This window comes from Rhinatrema bivittatum, chromosome 4, assembly GCF_901001135.1.
Source record: "Rhinatrema bivittatum chromosome 4, aRhiBiv1.1, whole genome shotgun sequence".
Lineage (NCBI taxonomy): Eukaryota > Metazoa > Chordata > Amphibia > Gymnophiona > Rhinatrematidae > Rhinatrema > Rhinatrema bivittatum.
Genome location: NC_042618.1, coordinates 426,910,304 through 426,923,144, shown reverse-complemented (window position 1 = coordinate 426,923,144; position 12,841 = coordinate 426,910,304). Strand labels below are relative to the sequence as shown.

General features: G+C 47.0%; 1 protein-coding gene across 1 annotated transcript in view; it reads left to right on the top strand.

The window, feature by feature from the left end:
• LOC115089430 (protein transport protein sec13-like) overlaps positions 1-12,841 on the top strand; it is a 42,715-nt gene that overhangs the window by 14,806 nt on the left and 15,068 nt on the right. The window lies entirely within an intron of this gene.

The following is a 12,841-nucleotide window of genomic DNA, read 5'->3' as shown; positions in this document are numbered from 1 at the left end:
AATCTGGGATGCTATTCATGTTTTGAATTCAAATATTTCAATACAAGTAAATCTTATCTCTAACACAGTTCAAGATTTAGACAAACGGCTAAAAACTGTTGACAAAGAAGTTGGTGAACATAAAGTGGTCTGGGAATCTCTTAAAACTGATCTTGAGAGTTCTACTGTTACTCAGCAAGCGCTAATTTCCTAGCGTGTAGCAGATGGACTCAGGACCAATGGGTATAGTGTACTCCTGATAGCAGTTGGAGATGGATCAGATTTCAATCTGATGTCAGCCCTAGTACATATACCCCTGCAGGAAGTGCAGCTCTTAAGTATTTTCCATCTCATTAGCAGTTCGGGACTCTATGCATGCTAGCACAGCGTTAGAGTAATTTAGCAAAGAAAACCAAAACAAGAAGAAATCTTACCTCTACAGATGAGCCCTGCTCTCCTGCGGTGACACCCATTGGGTCCCTCCCCCATTTGAGAATTCCCGAAGTGATTTCCATAATCCCTCGGAGATAAGTCTCGGTCCGGCGGCCGATCCTTGGCGGGGACCTAGCCCCCGACATCGGGTGAGGCTGAGAGGCAGCAGGTGCAACTTCGAGCACAGCGGTGAAGGTATTTCCCTCTCCCCCCGCAGCCGGAGACCTCCCGGAACGAGACCGGGAAGCGCCGAGACAAGGTAAGGTAGAAATCTAGTTAAAAGTCTCCGGTCTCCGAAGCTCGAGGCATGTCTGAAAGTGGATGCCATGGTCTGCGCAGTTTCGAAGTGCACTACTATCCCAGTGGAGGGAGGAGCAGCACTCAAGGATGCTCAAGACAGGCGTCTGGAATCTATCCTCAAACAGACTTTTGACGTTTCCGCTATGTTGCTACAGATTGCAGCCTGCTGTGCCGTAGTGACATGCGCCTGCTTTTCACAGACCAGGAACAACACTCCTGGGGAAGCCCTGGAATCAGCAGTATCATTCCTCGCGAACGTTGCTTCTGACCTGGTATGCACCGCAGCCGTGGCAGCCTGAAGACAACTCTGGCTCCGAAACTGGTTGGACGACGCATCTTCCAAAACGAAACTCACGAGGATGCCCTTCAAGGGAACACTCCTGTTCGAAAGCGAACTAGAGAAACTAGCCAACAAATGGGGCGAATCCCCACTGCCGCGGCTACCGGAGGACAGGAATAAGAGAAACCAGCGACCCTTCCCCCGAACTTCCAGGGGCAGAGGATCACAGAGCTTCAACCCATACAGAAGCACATATCAAGCGGCTCACCCCGCAGGCAGGAGCCAGTCCTTTCGGAACAAGCACAGCAAAAGGGGAGCCAGCTCGGGCCCAGGCCCCAGCCACACCCCACAATGAAAATCAGCCGACCCGTCCAAAGGAAGAAGCCATAGGGGGCAGACTTGTCCTATTCTACCAAAGATGTGTCAAAATAACTTAAGACAAGTGGGTCCTAGCCATCATTCAAGAGGGATATTACCTGGATTTCGACCACCATCTTCGGGCAAGTTTGTGGAATCCCCCTGCCATGACCCTTCCAAGAGGATGGCAGTGGAAGCTACACTGACTAGATTTCTAGCCTTAGAGGCTATAACACCGGTGCCCGCACAACAAATAAATACTGGACATTATTCAATCTATTTTATCGTTCCCAAGAAAGAAGGAACGTTCAGGCCCATCCTGGACCTCAAGTTGGTCAACCCTGCCACCTGAAGATTCCGTGCTTCTGCATGGAAACTCTACGCTCGGTAATAAGAGCGATACAACCGGGAGAGTTCCTTACATCCCTGGATCTGTCAGAAGCCTACCTACACATTCCGATCCATCAAGAGCATCAGCGTTTTCTACGCTTCACGATCCTGGACCGTCACTACCAGTTCCGGACACTACCATTCGGGTTAGCCACAGCACCCCGGACGTTCACCAAGATCATGGTGGTAGTGGCAGCAACACTGAGGAAGGAAGGGATCCTCGTATACCCTTATCTAGACAATTGGCTGATCAGGGCAAGATCCCCAGAGGAAAGCCACCAGGCGACCAACAGAGTCAAAACTCTACTGGAGAGTGGTCAACACAAACAAGAGCTGTCTGCAGCCCTTCCAATCTCTAGAATACTTGGGAGTCCGGTTCGACACCAAACAAGACAAGGTCATCCTGACACTGATAGAGAGATCAAAACTGATGATCCAGTTGCGAACCCTCTTGAGCGAGCTTCGCTCCTACGGCATGGGACTACCTCCAAGTCCTCGGCCTCATGGCATCCACACTGGAAGTAGTGCCATGGGCAAGAGCTCACATGAGACCCCTACAGCGCTCACTACTATCACGATGGAATCCACTGTCCCAGAACTACACCGTATGGCTTCAGCTCCTGGACAAAGTTTGGACCCAACTACGATGGTGGCTACAAGAAGGCCATCTGAACCAGGGACTGAGACTATCCTCACCAACCTGGATCCTGCTAACCACGGACGCCAGCCTGCGAGGATGGGGAGCACACTGCCAAGAGCTAACCGCCCCGGGGGCAATGGAACAAAGAAGAGTCGGAATGGAACATCAATCGCCTAGAAGCCCAGGCAGTCAGACTAGCCTGCCTACGGTTCGGTCACAGACTCCGAGACAAATCAGTCAGAGTAATGTCGGACAACGCCACAACAGTGGCCTACATCAACCATCAGGGAGGAACCAGAAGCCAACAGGTGTCTCTGGAAATAGACCCCCTAATGTCATGGGCGGAAGCGAACCTTCAAGAGATCTCGGCTGTCCACATCACGGGGAAAGACAACATCGCTGCGGATTACCTCAGCAGAGAAAGTCTAGACCCAGGAGAATTGAGGCTGTCGACCACAGCATTCCAATTGATAGTAAACCCTTGGGGAACACCAACCATGGACCTCCTGGCAAACCGGTCCAACGCCCAAGTGCCCAGCTTCTTCAGCCACAAGTGGGAACCCCAGTCCCAGGGAATCGACACCCTGGTACAGACCTGGCCACAGGAAACTCTATTATACACCTTCCCACCGAGGGCTGTATTGGGCGCAATCATCCACAAGATAGAACACCACAGGGGACCAGTATTTCTAGTGGCCCCGGACTGGCCAAGAAGACCGTGGTACTCAGACATGCGAAGGCTGCTGACAGGGAGCCCCCTCCCGCTACCTCCACACAGAGAACTGCTCCAAGAAGGACCGATGCTCCACGAGGATCCAGCTCAATTCTCTCTTACGGTCTGGCCATTGAGAGGACTCGCCAGAGGAAGAGCGGATACTCGGGGGCAGTAATTGGCACCCTGCTCCGAGCACGCAAGTTCTCCACATCCGTAACAAGACTTAAATCGTCAAAATTCGTTAGAGCCGCGATACAATAGCAATTCCCCCGATTTACCGTCAAAAAAAATCGTAAATCGGGGGAGGGGGGAGGGCGGGAAAACCGACACACCAAAACAACCCTAAAACCCACCCCGACCCTTTAAAAACAAATCCCCCACCCTCCTGAACCCCCCCAAAATGTTTTAAATTACCTGGGGTCCAGTGGGGGGGTCCCGGCACGATCTCCCGCTCTCTGGCCACGGCTGCGTTAATAGAAATGGCGCCGGTGGCCCTTTGCCCTTACCATGTGACAGGGCAAAGGTAGCGCTGGCGCCATTTTGGTTCCTGGCACCCGACGTCACGAGTGCAGGAGATCGCTCCCGGATCCCCGCTGGACCCCCAGGGACATTTGGCCAGCTTGGGGGGGGCCTCCTGACCCCCACAAGACTTGCCAAAAGTCCAGCGGGGGTCCGGGAGCGACCTCCTGCATGCGGGCCGTATTGCCAATATTCAAAATGGCGCCGGCGCTACCTTTGCCCTGACTATGTCATACGGACGTATGACATAGTCAGGGCAAAGATAGCACCGGCGCCATTTTGAATATTGGCAATACGGTCCGCGTGCAGGAGGTCGCTCCCGGACCCCCGCTGGACTTTTGGCAAGTCTTGTGGGGGTCAGGAGGCCCCCCAAGCTGGCCAAATGTCCCTGGGGGTCCAGCGGGGGTCCGGGAGCGATCTCCTGCACTCGTGACGTCGGGTGCCAGGAACCATTTTGCAAGGAACCAAAATGGCGCCGGCGCTACCTTTGCCCTTTCACATGGTAAGGGCAAAGGGCCACCGGCGCCATTTCTATTAACGCAGCCGTGGCCAGAGAGCAGGAGATCGCGCCGGGACCCCCCCACTGGACTCCAGGTAATTTAAAACATTTTGGGGGGGTTCGGGAGGGTGGGGGATTTGTTTTAAAGGGTCGGGGTGGGTTTTAAGGTTGTTTTGGTTTGCCGGTTTTCCCGCCCTCCCTCCTCCCCCGATAAAACGATTTTTTAAACCAAAAAAACTAAGACGATCAGATTTCCTCCCCCCCCCCCTCAGCCAAAATCGATCGTTAAGACGATCGATCACACGATTCACATCCCTATTTATTATTATTATTTCTTCTGCATGGCCCTGACAACATGGCTGTGGTGCAAGAGCATGGGAAATTAATGTCCTTTGGGTAGAGGCAGCTGCGAACCAGTTAGGGTCTCTGGGTTATGCATGACTCTCTAGGGGTGGAGAGAGGTGTGAAGGACTGATAACTAGAATCCCTCTCGGGCTCTGAATTTAAAGAGACTTCATTTCAGGTGGCAGAAGATTGCCGTGGATCTTGCATTGATAAGAGATCTGGGTAGAGTTGTAGCAGCAACTATTTTGATATGTTCCCAAAGTGAAGGTGGAGTGCTGGGAATCCATCATTCATTCTCTGGTTTTGACTCTGCTGGAAGTCCTATTTACTCATGCTGTAAGACAAGGAGCTAGAAGCTCTACTCTGCAGGCAAGTTGGGGGCAGGCCCTGGAGGAGCCTTTTTTTCCTGACTTGGGCTCAGCTCTGGCTCAGAGCTTTTTATGAAAAAAAAAAAAGAAAAGAAATAAAATGTCCTGGAAGAAGGGGAGATCCCTATCTCCAAAGGTGCTGATCCTTGATTGGTCAAATTATTTTAGAAGAGGAATTGGCCATTATGTTTTCTAGAACCCTGTGGAGTTGGGTATTAAGAAACTGCCAGCTGAGGCTGAGCGAGATGGAGAAGAGCTAGAGAGTTAGGGAGGTCCTGTGAAGCCTTTTCCATTTCCTCGGGTGCCCAAAGCTCTGATAGCAGTGGAATTTGGTATGCCACAGGTGGAGTTGGAGGCTTTCGCTTGTATAAATTGTCTAAGGTGGAAACTTTGGTGTCCACAGTCCCTAAGAGGCCGGCGATCCCTGTGAGGGGCGTGCACCCCAGTGACTGTTCATAATAGGAAGATGAAGGCTATCTTCATGGGGCTTGAATTCTTGGCCCTGGCTTTCAGAGCTTTAGTCTGTTTCTTTGTCTTGGCATGGGCAGGCTTATGCTGTCTTTTCAGTAGATTCCAGTTTTGGCTAGAGGCTAAACATCTGGAAGCTGGTGATGCCTTTATAACAACAGTTTTGCATGATTTGTTTCGTGCTTCTGTTAGCAGCATGGTCTCATTCATGGCTGCTAAATGTTTGTTGTGGCTCCCTGTTGGGATGGCGAATGTTTGGGCCAAATTTCAGCTGTAAGCTTCTTTTGGAGAAGATTTGAAGATCTTGGTTAAGCATTGCTGTGAATTCATTGTTCATAAGCTATCGGAGGACAAATCCAAGTCCAAGTCAGACCTCAGTTCTGCGTTCCTAGTCTGAAATGCATATATTGCCTGAAGAGGAGCCTTAGGAAAATAGAAGTCTTTCCCCGGTAGGCAGAAGTTTTGAGAGACCATCAGTATGCTTTGAAATCCCAACCCTTTTGAAGTCCTCAGGAATTCTTGAGAGAATGTGGGGTCCATTCCTCAGTTGTGCAAATTGGGAGAAGGTTGTTACTTTTTTACAAAGAGTGGACCAATATTGCTCTGGATCAATATAGTAACATAGTAATGACAGCAGAAAAGGACCAAATGGTCCATCCAGTCTGCCCAACAAGCTTCTTATGGTAGTATTTGCCATTCTGTGCAGGTTACCCCAATGTGTCCTATCTGTTGTAAGAAATGGCTATGCCTTGGTTTTTGCTTTACCAGTAATCGAGCCTTCTGGTCTCTCCATATGCCTCACAAAAAAAAAAGAGGTGGTATGCTCTACGCTAGAGCGCCTTCTCCTTTTGACCACAGAAATTCCAGTTCCAGAGTAGGAAAGAGGTTAGGACTATTTCTCATTTATTTTGTAGTGACCATGAAGGAGGGCACTTTTCATCCTGTTTTGGATATAAAGAAGTGAATGCATTCCTCAGAGTTCCTCATTTCCACATGGGAACTATTTTATTTTTAATGGCAGCGGTCAGAAAGTAGAATGGCTGGCAGTTTTGGATCCTTTGGAGGCTTACCTGCATATTTCTATTCGGAAAGGTCATCAGCATTACCTCAGGTTTGTGATATTGGGAGGTTATTTCCAGTTTTCAGGCACTCCCCTTTGGACTGGAGATGGCTTCTCACATGTTCCCTAAGGTCATGATGGTCATGGTGGTGGCTCTTTGTGGGGTGTTTGATCTGGGTGAAGTCAGAGTCTGCATGCCATTGTTCCGTTCACAGAGTGATTGGTTGGTTGCAAAGCCTAGGTTGGTTGGTCAGTTTGCCAAGAGCAAGCTGGATCCATCTCAGAACCTGGAATATTTTGGCACCCAGTTCGAGTCAAATGTAGGATGGGTGCATCTTAAAACGGAAAGAAGCTTGAAGCTTCAGGGTAAAGTTCAGCAGTTGTTTCAGATGCTGCTCCCTAGGGCCTGGGATTGTCTCCAGGTCTTGGGATTGATGGTGTCCACATTAGTGCTGGTTCCTTGGGCAGCGGCTCATATGCGACCACTGTAGAAGGCTTTTCTTATGTGAGGAGACTCCCAGTAGCAGAATTACAAGCGCAGGTTACTCCTGCTATGGAAGACCACATTGAGTTTCTCATACAAATTTGTCATAGGGTATGAATTTGGAGATTCCAGAGTGGGTGATAGAGGCCAGTTTGGGCAGCTGGGGAGCCATTTGTCAATGGCAGATGGCACAAGGTTGATGGATGCAGTTGGAGATGTCCTGGTTTTTCAGTCAGTTGGAAACAAGGGGGATCAGGGGGGCATTGCTGTGTTTTGGTCCCTTCTCAAAAGGAGAGGCAGTGAGAGTGCTGTTGTACAATGCAACAGCAGTGGCATATAAACATAGGCAGGCAAGAACCAGGAATTTGGCAGTATCCTTGGAATTGGGAAAGTTGCTTCAATGGGCAGACTATCATCTGAAGTTACTGTCTGCCCTTCTTATTGCAGGGGTCAAAAATCTGCATGCAGATTATTTGAATAGATATATTTTCTGGATCCCGGAGAAGTGGAATAGCCAGAGGAGGCCATCTCTTCAGATCTAGGGGGGATCTTCTTTCGTGGATTTGATGGTGGTGGGTCAAAATGCCAAAATACTGAGATTAGTTAGTTGCAGAAAAATAGAAACATAGAAATGATGGCAGAAAAGGACCATATGGTCCATCCAGTCTGTCCACCAAGCTTATGATAGTATCTGCCATGCTGTGCAGGTTACCCCCATGCTTATCAGGTTCACTAACTGTAAAAGTCACGGCCTTCATTGGTTGCTGTCAGAATCTAATTCCCCTTTACCCCTTGCTGTTGAAGCAGAGAGCAATGTTGGAGTTGCATCAAAAGTATTAGGCTTATTGGTTAAGGGTAGTAACAGCCACATCAGCAAGTTACCCCCATACTTATTTGTTCCCAGATTGTAAAGGTTGGGGCCTCGTTGGTTGCTGTGTGAATCCAATTCCCCTTTTCCCTTTGCCATTGAAGCAGAGAGCAATGCTGAAGTTGCATCAACAGTATCAAGGCTTATTGGTTAAGGGCATCAGTAAGTTATTCCCATGCACTCTTTTCTTCATTTCTATCCTTTAGCCTTTAGGGATCCACAGTGTTTATCCCATGCCCCTTTGAATTCTTTCACTATTTTCATCATCACCACATCCACTGGAAGGGAATTCCAAGCATCTACGGTTGTGTCCGTTGGTTCCCGACACCCTCTCTCCGCCCTCCTCACCTCTTTGGCGCCTCCCTCTTCGCCCGTGGGAAGATTGGCTGTTGCGGCGTTTCTCTGCCGAGGTCCTCCGTCGTCCCTGGACCGGCTCCACGCTGCTGACCGCCATGTTTCCTGGAGGCCTAGGGGCGCGCGCACGGCCCCGACTGAAGTACTGGCGATGGCGTGAACCTCAGGGGCGTCCCCTGAAGATGACGTTACCCGTGACGGATATTTAAGGTCTTAGAATTTGCTAACAGATCGAGTTAGCAAGGATAAGGATTCGTTCCTTCTACGCTACTCTGCCTCCTCGGACTAACCAGGGGTACCCGCTTCTCGGGGGCCTCGCTTTCTCTCTTACTTTGTAGATTGCAGACTGGAACCGGAACTCGCTCCTCGAGGGCCCTTGTTCCTGGACTTCTTCGAATTCACTTCTGCCTGGAAGTCAACACTGCCCACCTCATCTGTGAGTTACCATCGCTCTCTCAGAGCTTTCCCTGGAACCAGGTACTCGCTCCTCGAGGGCCTATACTTTCCAGCTCCTGGGCTTCTATGAGATATTGTGTGAGTCTTACCATCTGATTTGGTACATGAACTCTGCTTACCCTGCCTACTCACTATATTTCAGTTTCTCTACAGCTCAGCCTCCAGGGATCGCTGTTCCAGCTTCTGAGGGACTACAGCCCAGCCGGACATTCCAGCTCACTACTGCCACCTTTGGTGGTTCAGTATACTGTCTAATTTATTTATTTTATTTAGTTAGTTAGTTAGTTTTTCTATACCGGTGTTGGTACATACCTTCACACTGGTTAACAAGGTTTCTTAAATTAGAAATAATATAAAATACATAAAAAGAAAATAAAATACAATACATTTCTTAAAAACAGGAAAATCAGTCATAAAAATACCAATACATATATAAAATTAAATCATAGAATGCTAACATTTAAAATAAATAAATATTAAAATTAATAAAAGAACTAGTGTGTGTCTGTCTCCATACTCTGAGCCTGACCGGTGGTCCCTCTCGGGATCTTCCCCGGGGCATGTCATCTGCCACCAGCCCAAGGATCCACCCACAACTACCCTCAAACACCAACAGATTGCTAACTCTCAAGAGACTGTTATTGCAAACAGAACATCTACCACCCTTTCCATGAAGAATATTTCCTGACTTTGGTTTTCAGTTGTTCTCCCTGTAGTTTAATTTCGTGACTTCTAATTCTACTGATTTCTTTCCAATGGAAAAGGTTTAATGATAATGCATCATTAAAACCTTTCAGATATCTGAAGGTCTGTATCATATCTTCCCTGCACCTTCTCTCTTCCAGGGTGTACATATTCAGATCCTTCAATCTTTCCTCATAAATCTTCTCAAGCTGACCCCTCACCATTTTGGTCGCTCTTCTTTGGACTGCCTCCATCCTGTCTCTATCCTTTTTGAGATACGGGCTCCAGTACTGAATGCAGTACTCATGATGAGGCCTCACCAAGGACCTGTACAAGGGCATCACCACCTCCTTTTTCTTATTGGTTATTCCTCTCTCTTTGCAGCCCAGCATTCTTCTAGCTTTAGCTATCACCTTGTTACATTGCTTCACCACCTTTAGATCACCAGACTGTATCACCCCAAGGTCCATTTCCCAGTCTGTGCACAACAGCCCTTCACCACCCATCACATACATCTCTTTTGGATTGCCACACCCCAGATGCATGACTCTGTACTTCTTGGCATTGAATCTCAGCTGCCAAATCCTTGACCAGTCTTCAAGCTTTCTTAAATCACTTTTCATTTTCTCCTTCAGGCATGTCCACTCTGTTGCAGATCTTAGTATCATCCGCAAATAGATAAACTTTACCTTCTATCCTTTCCGCATGGTCTGAGGTGTTTGAGGGGGATGAATGTCCTGTTTCAGCTGTGGCTAAAAGGAGTTTTGCTTGTTTTTCCCTCCTTGACCTTTGATAGGGCGGGTTGTAGGATGCATAAAGAGACATCAAGGTCTGGTAATTTCTGGGGTCCCAAAGTGGTCCAGAAGGCCATGATTTGCATACTTGTTATGGCTCAGGTTAGAGTGGCCCTTGCAGTTGGTTATGTTCCCAGTCTCTTACAATAGAGTCCAATTCTCTTGGATCAGATGGATTGCCTTTGTCTTGCAGCTTGGTTCTTGAGTGGAGGCGGTTCAGAGAAAGTGATTTCCCCTTTGCTTCGGGCTGGGAAGCCTTTGACCTCTCTGTTCTATGTTTGGGTCTGGAAGTTTTTTGAGACCTGGTGTCAGGAGGCAGGGTTGGCTTGTTTGAGCTTCGATCCCTTTGATCTTGTCTTTTTGTTTCGCAAGTGGGTTTGCAGATGGAGTTAGTCCTGAATTCTCTTAAGGTGAGGTGCAGAGCGTTTTGTAGCATCAGAGTCTGATGTACTCTGATTTTTTGAAGGCGGTGAAGCATTTGTGGCCACCGAAATGAAGACTGGTTCCTCTGCGTTATCTTATTTGGTGCTGAAAGCCTCACACAATCCTTTCTTTGACCCTATAAAGAAGGCATCTTTGAAAGACTTTATGTTGCAGATGGGGATTTTGGTATTTATCTGTTCAGCGAGATGTATTTCTGAGCTTCCAGCTTTGTTGTACGGAGATGCTTTCTTTCGGTTGTCAGAGATGGCATCTTTAATGGGTCACTGTCATCCTTTTTGGCTCAAGGTGGTATCTTTCTTTTCTTTTGGAGCTGTCAGAGTTTAGAAGGTTGGATATGGGATGCTACTTCGCAGTCTCAGGAGCTGCATGTTATGGATATATGTAGGGGTTCTCCAGAGATATCTGACAGTTATGAATAGTTTTCAGAGATATCTCTTTTTGTTTTATTGAACAATCGCAGCAAGGGTGAGAAGGCATCTAAGGTCTCTATTGCTAAATGGATTAAGGAGGTGATTGTGTCAGTGTACATGTGAAAGGGACTGCAGGTCCAGCGCGGTGTTAGGGCTCTTTTCACTAGAGCTCAGTTGATCTTGCTGCAAGACATTTGTAGGGTGACAACTTGGTCTTTCCTACACACTTTTTCCGAGCATTACAAATTGGACATTCGTGCTCTGGAGGCGGCTGCTTTTGGAGTGGGCATTTTCCAAGCAGGTCATGCTGGTTCCTACCTAGGATGGCTTGGGTACATCCCATCCATCTGGTCTGTTTTAGTGGATGCTAAGGTAAGAAAAATTAGTTCCTACCTGCTAATCTTTTTTCCTTTAGTCCTACCAGACCAATCTAGAATTCCACCCAGTTTGGATCTGAAGATTGCTCTTGCCTGGACATAGAGTTACCTGTATATACTTCTGGGAATGGTTATGCCTCAGTGAAGGCGTCTCAGTCCTGATTTTAGGGTTTACCAATGTTAGGTTCTTTCCCCCTGCTTGTTAGAGGGAGTTGATTTAGCTTTGTTAGAGTTTTTACTGAGAGGTGCAGGTGGCACAGTATGTTAAGTACCAACAGAACAATAAAGCTTTTGTTCTGTGTCTTCATCTGCTGGTAGGGGAGAAAAACCCCCCATCTATCTGGACTGGTCTGGTAGGACTAAAGGAAAGATAATTAGCAGGTAAGAACTAATTTTCCCTTCCAATCCTTTCCATCTTGTATAAGCCAGAAAATAAGAATCAAATGGAAAACATTTAAGAAAACAGGGAGCTTAGAGAGAACAGCATCCTCACCATTCAGCCATCTTGGCAATTCTCCTCACGGATAAGACTTGGTATTTTCAGCTGATATCAATGGAGAACGTGCACAATACTGTGTATAACTGTGTTGGATCTATGAGTGCAGCTATGTGCTAAAGCTTGAAGTTATAATTTGACTAATCTTGGTTTTGAATTTATAACCCATTGCATTCTGGTATTTATAGTCTTCCTTTTGCCATTTGAGATCAAACCCTGCAGGTATAAAAATTCTTCAAGAATATGTATCAAACACCCAGGACTGGACAAAATCCTCCCTCCCAAAGCTGGGTCTCATCATATTTTTGAGTGTCATCTGTGCCTAGATTTCCATATTAACTGCAGGTCTCAATGTCAGTCCTGCAGATTTTGTGAGCATCCGTAGTGCCTAAATCTTCATAGTAAAAATGATTAGCAGCATGAATATTGCAGAGCCTGTGGATGAATTTCATCAGTGCCTCAACTACTAAAATAGTCTATATCATCTGTGCCTATGTGTTTTTTCATCTGTTGAGAGAGAACATACTGATGTTTTGCATGTGTACATTTTCTTCTCTGTTCCTGCTGTTTGGTACCAGGACTTTCCTTACTTATTTGTGGGGAAACAAAAAAACTCTTTCAATGAGACCGATTCTCTGGTTTCTTTATGTATGTACTCTTGATATTTAAAAAAAAAAAAAAAAAAAAGTAAATCTGAAACAAAAACTCCCCTTTATGCCCAGTGGGTCAGAGATTTGCTGTTGATTGTGCAAGCACTGTAAGGCAATGAATATTGACACGTGATTGCCTGAGAGGTTCGCCTATGGCATTCTGGTCAGATGAACATCCCTTCTTATTGTATGATTTAGGAGAGAGTTTCTTTTACATATACACTGATTTAGTAAGTACCATTGGCATATACTGGAAAAGGAAATAGAAGAGCCAAAGTGTCAAATAATTTCAGTTATGGTGGTGGTTTTAGGGATCTGTGCACTAAGGACAAGACTAAAACCACTAACTTATTGCATATAGGCACTCAGTGACTCTGAGTTACTAATTCTTTTTGTTTCAGGACATTTCACTCATCTTCTATAGACAGGCAAATATGTTTTAAAAAGTTATCATTTGATTCCTGTTTCTTCT